We start from the raw sequence: 6,149 nt of genomic DNA, 5'->3' as shown, positions 1-6,149 counted from the left end.
GGCCACCTGCAATTCAAAACCCTTCATTGCGCGTTCCACACTTAACGCCGGATCAAAGGTAATAATGGCTCCTCTGGATATCAGATCCAAATAAATCCCTGCCTGACACAGGTGTTGGGTTGTTTCCCCAAATCTCTGAAGATTGCGTGCGGGCTTTTAAGAGGCCGACCTGGAGAAGGAGAGAGGCTCCTCTTTTTAATTAATTTGGAAAATCCGCTCCTCAAAGGCCAGAAGTGCGCTCGTCTGAGGCCGGAGAAGTTAATTCTGCTCGGTGACACCTTTTAACGAGCGCAGACGCACAATGGGAAGCACACACTGCAAGTGGGTAATGGCCTGATGTGACAACTGCTAAATCAGGGCCATTAGGAGAGCCACAGACGCGCCGCACATGCTCCCGACTTTCACTCGCTCTTCCCACCTCATTAAATTGTAACTGAAAGATGCAGATCATTTGGAAAGCAAAAAAAAAAAAAAAAAAAAAAAAAAGGCCCAAATGATATTGGCAGATAGGAGGGTGTCTAATTAGCAGATTGTTGACTGACAGGCCAGCAGGCTGTTTGAGGAGGAGACGTCCCCACTCAAGTGGTTGATGTCACTGGATTTGCCTGTTTGCAAGCGTGCATTGATGTAAGTCACAAACCAAGCTTATCTGACATGAAATGAGAAGTGGTTAATTGGGATTTTTTATTTTATTTTTCAGTCGTCTTTGTTATAGGTTCCATCAGATTGCCAATGTGTTCATCAGCTGGCGGTATGCTGAAGCACATCTGAAGGCGAAATTCGTTTAGGGGGAGGCATGGGCAACATTTCAGAAAAAGTGGAAGTGGGAAGGTTACATTGAAATTACTGACGTTATTGACATAATATGAAAGGAAATGTCTTCGATCGCTAAGAGGAACAAAAATATCACTGGAATCAAGTCAACAAAAGAGACTGTAGTTGCATTTACAGATGAAAAAAAAAATACAAAAACACAAACGAAAGTTTTTGTTTTTTGAAGAATGCAATAATTGTGTCTGTTGGTAAATGTGTAGTACACAAAACACTCTACATCTGATCAAATTTAACAAATTTTATCAAGATCCTTCAAAACTATCTTTGACTGGCCTCCATGACCTCATGTCCCAAGCTGATGGCATCTTGAATCTTCAACATCAGTGACCTGCACCGCTAGTCTTAAAGAGTCTAGCTTGAATATCTTTCAATCCTAATCTGACGTAGATGTTCTTATTTCAAATAGAATAGAAGTAACCATTATTGTCCCAAAGTGGGGAAATTCAGGTCTACTGGCTGCCAAGCAAAATAGAAGCACGTAGTTTCAAACAAAGATAAAAATGTAATTACGATTAAAAGATTAGGCAAAGGTTTATAACATACAAAAAGATGCTGTTGAGTGTTTCAGCCAGAAATGGTTGCAAACAAAAAGCATCTGGTTTCATAATTGTCTAAAGGTCTTAACCCTAAAAGAAATACTGAATATTTCTGGATTTAGGAAACAAAAAAAAAAGTTTTTATTCAGACAGTTTTTATTAACCAATTTAAATTCAAACTTCTGCACTCTGGTCTGTTTGATTAAATCACTGAAGTCGTACATTGCATAGTTTTTCAATTCTGGAAAACCAAATAGCGTTCAAATGTGTTCCCTTAGCAAACATGACAATCATGCAAACAGTGAATATAAAACGTCTGGCTAGATCTGTAGAACCATTCCTCTTTAGATTGTTGTTGCAACACCATCAGGGAGATGAAGTTGCTTTTTTACTGTTCAATATATTTTCCATTTACCATGACCATACAAATGGGCCACAACGGAAACAATCCCTTCTCTACAAACATTATCAACTAAATTCATCTTTTTTTAATGCCTGATTCCAACATTTACATATCTTTAAAGTTTGGTAATTGGTTATTTTCCACCCACTTTTCCACTTTGCCTCTCGTTTCAGCTCTTGTCCGCTGCTTGTTTTGACATTCTTGTTCTTTATGTCGTCCGTAAGCAAGACAATCTGTGGCCGGCGAAAAACCGCAAAGCGCTGTTACCCAGGCACGGGTTCATGTTCTTATCATTCATTGCTACAATTTCAGAATGGAAAAGGATTGTCAGAACCACAGCCACATCAGTTTTACATTAGGACCTCAAAACACACACACACGCACACGCACGCACACACACACACAGGGAGAGAGATCACCGAAATCCCTCATCCTGGCTCAGCACTTGGTGGGTGAAGTAAAACAAAGTCAAATTGTGAGCCCATGCAGGGATGAGTCTTCTGATAAAGATCTATTGATGGCGCATTTCCACAGGACAGAAGCCTGGAAGGAAAAGGAGATGAATAAGGGTAAGGGAGTTATTTAAGTAATTGTGGAGAGGGATGTGAGGCGTAGGGGGGGCGGGGGACTTTGAGAAGAACCCAAAGTTTCCAAAAAAACGAGCTGTAACAAACAAGCATCTCTGAATGGATGGCTCTCATCTGGAGCAGCTTGCCTCCCGAGGAATTTAAGTAATGGGGCAGATTTTTTTTGAGAGGCTACTACCCTTTAGACTACCTTTGAAAGCTCTCCTGCACATTCCGCCATGAGCCTCTTTTACAGAGGTGCAGACAGAGATGTTCTGGCTCAGCCCCAAGTTGATGATCCTCGGGATACCAATCTACCACAAGACAAAAGGACCTTGGAAGGAAAAGACCCTTTTATCAGTAAAAATTCCATTACCATGGTGCTGCAAGTTGAAGCAAAACACAGAAACATATGCTCGCAAGTGCCGCTGCAACTGCGACGGTTGTAAATCTGGTTATCTGGCTTTTTGGAGCTTCTAACAAGTCATTAAAGAGCCATATATTATTTGTGAAATGTCACCAAGACGTGTGGCTGACCTCATTCTGGTTATGCATTTCATTGTGGCGGGACAAAGCCGTTGATGGCATTTAAGTCCAGTAATATGACCCAGAGCTGAATTCCAAAGGCACACATTAAACTGCAGCCCGGTGCTGCTGAAAGCTGCAGGAGATTGCAAAAGGAAAGATACTCCATCCACTGCACTGACCGTCTGAAAACGGTGCCCAGTGCCAAGGAAATACATTATACGGGTGAATGAGGATTACTTAAAGATGGGATATAACTTACATCCAGCAATTTTTCAGCCGTGAAAAAGATCAGCGTTGTTCATTGTGAGCAGTGGTAGGAAACCTCTACTAATGTCCCTGCTTCCTGTAATAGAAGCAAAACCTTCTGGGAGAGTTATTTTTGTGAGTAGCCTGGTAAGATGAAGAGGTGCGTTGCAAAAATGCAATGAAAGTCACTCAGAAAAACCTCCATTGATGTCAGTATTTTTGATTGAACATGATTGAATGTCAGAAATGTTCTTTTCAAGGAAAAGGACACATACCACCTTGTAAAATTAGTTGTTTTTTTTCACATCATAAGCAGAAACCTCAAATGTTTTGGGCTGCGTGACCCTGAAAACACCACGGTGGTGGCATCATCATGCTGTGGGATGCTTCTTGTGTACAGGGAGGCTGGTTCTGTTCCATCCATCGTTGTAATGTGGATGGAACAAAATTAGTTCTGTCAATCGATTTAAAATTTTAATCAGATTAATCACGCTCTGTCACTGTGATTAATCACGATTAATAGCTATGTTTAACTTTGTAAGCGTGAAATAAAAAATATGCAAGTCTTCAAAAAAAATGTTTAAGGAAATGTTTTAATGTCTCGAACCAAAATGTCTGAAGATTCTTAGTTTTCCAAGTGTTTCTTATTCAGGAAGGTTCATAAGGAGTCGTTTTGTTTTTAACATTAATTCAGCAACGTTAACTACAAACTGCTTGTGCTTCAGTGGAAAGATAATTCATCATTCCAATATGTACGTGCTACCTTCATGTTATCCAAACTTCCTTCACAAGGTGTTTTTTTCAAGCAAAATTTGCCCCTGAGCACAACACATTAACTCTCCTCCCTCATCTTTCCACTTGTGTTTGTGATTCTGCATCGTTGATTCCTCCATGCGGGTTTGAGAAATCCTTTAATCTCCCATGGCAACCATTCAGCTGTCCAAAACATTTGGGTGGACCTAGCACCGCCTTTGAGGCGCAGCTCCTCTTCAGAGCTGCAGTTTCCAAGTGTCCTAGCTTCCGCCTCAGAGAGCAGCTCTGTCCCGCGACACGCCCACTCAGCTCCTTCAGACTAGCCAGCAGCAATTAGCAAACACCTGTTTGAGCTGTGCACCTGCTGAGCTCATCATGCGAGCTACTTCTCAGTGAAATGTAGGTACAAACATTGTTAAATTACTAGAGTAGTGATACCATTATGACTTCCTGAAGGCGGAGTTTAAGAAAGAGCGGGAGTTTTTAAAGAGACAGAGGCTCAATTTCAAGGTGTTCAATCGGGAAGTAAAATTTCTTGTAAGTCACATCTGATACATATAGCATTTTGATTACAACTGAAGGTAATATACTTGACAGTGCTTTAAAATTGCACAATGTGTCTGGAAAACACATAACGCTGCCACCTGAATAGTAGTTCAAGTTTTGTTTTGTTTTTTACTATCTCATTGGCGAAAGAGGAGTCAGTTTGAGGAACGCCTCATGCCTACAAGAGCTCAGCCCCTGTGGACTCAACCACAGAAGCACCGCAATATCTGGGATGAAAATGAAAGGGTCGGAGAGGATGGAGAAATGCAAAAAGATGCATTGGAAACCAGAGAACATGAGGGTTTGATCCCCTGACAATTCATGCCTGAACTGAAGCACAACATTCAACGGGGGTGTGACGAATTCAGCTCCCAACTCACCCACCCAAGCAAAGATTTAAAGCCCATTAGTGATGGGAGAAGGCGAGGAAAGGGGAGAAGGGAGGCTCAAATCTATTTACCGGCTTGGCTTAGTCAGTTCCCCCCCTCTCTGTGTTTGTCTTTCCGTCATTTTCTAGTCCCTAAACGGCTACCAACTCAGCAGACCTTGTACTGGATCAAAACGCTGACTTGTGCAACGTCTCATTTTAATATCATCCTCACGTAACCTCAATATTTGGAAGATTGCTTGTAAGACACAGCTTGTATTTATGGGAGATATACTAATTCAGTACATCAGTGTTTTTTGTTTGTTTGTTTGTTTTTTTCAAAAATGTTTAGGACTTTTTTTCTACTTTTTGCCCCATTAAAACCACTGGTTTTATTGCATTTCATTAAGATTTTCTGTGACGGACCAACACACTGCAGAGCCCAAAAATAAAATGTGAATTAAAGGAAAGATGGCTCTCAGTTTTCTTTCTTAAAGCGATTATGTGTCTGTTAATTTAGCTTATAGTGTATTAGGAAAGTATTCACAGTGCTTCACTTTCTCCACATTTTGTTATATTACAGCAGCCTTTCCCTAAATTGTATTAACTAAATCTCTCTCCTCAAAATTCTATCTACTCATTACTCATTAAAAAATAGAGAATCAAGAAATCACATTCATGTAAGTATGATGCCAAAAACTCACCTGTCTCCAGGCAGCTTCCTCCACCCTTCTTTCCAGTATTTCACAAGCTCCATCAGGTTGGATGGTTCGATTCAAGTCTGGACTCTGGCCTGTCCACTCCTATGAGATTATAGTCATGCGATTTGGGTCGCTGTCCTGCTGGAAAGTGAACTGCCGCCCCAGTCTGAGGTCAGGCTCCAAACTTCTCCCATTTACAGATGATGGAGGCTCTTGAGCTCATTGGGATCTTAAAATCAATAGGAATATTTCTGCGTTCTTCCCCAGATTTGTTCCTCAAGACAATCTTGCCTCGAGTAATTCCTTTGAGTTCATGCTTGGTGTTTGACCTCTGACCTGCACTGTCAACTGTTGGACCTCTTATGGACAGGCGTGCACCTTTTAACTGAATTTGCAGCAAGTGTGTAGAAACGTTTCGAGCACGATCAGTGGAAACAGGTCAGTTTTGAGGTTCTTGACAAAGGCTGTGACGATTTATGTAAATGCAGTTTCTTGGTTTTCAAAAGAAAACTCAAGAACCTTTTTCTTTCCATATTGTCATAACAGGGTTTTTGTGTTTGTGAGGAAAGAGATGAATTTAATAGAATTTGGAATAAGGCTATACAATAACAAAATGTGGAAAAAGCGAAACATGGTGAATACTTCCCATCCATCCATCCATCCATCCAT

This window comes from Poecilia formosa, unplaced genomic scaffold (assembly GCF_000485575.1).
Source record: "Poecilia formosa unplaced genomic scaffold, Poecilia_formosa-5.1.2 Scaffold17, whole genome shotgun sequence".
Taxonomy (NCBI): Eukaryota; Metazoa; Chordata; class Actinopteri; order Cyprinodontiformes; family Poeciliidae; genus Poecilia; species Poecilia formosa.
Note: the sequence above shows the minus strand (reverse complement) of the source record.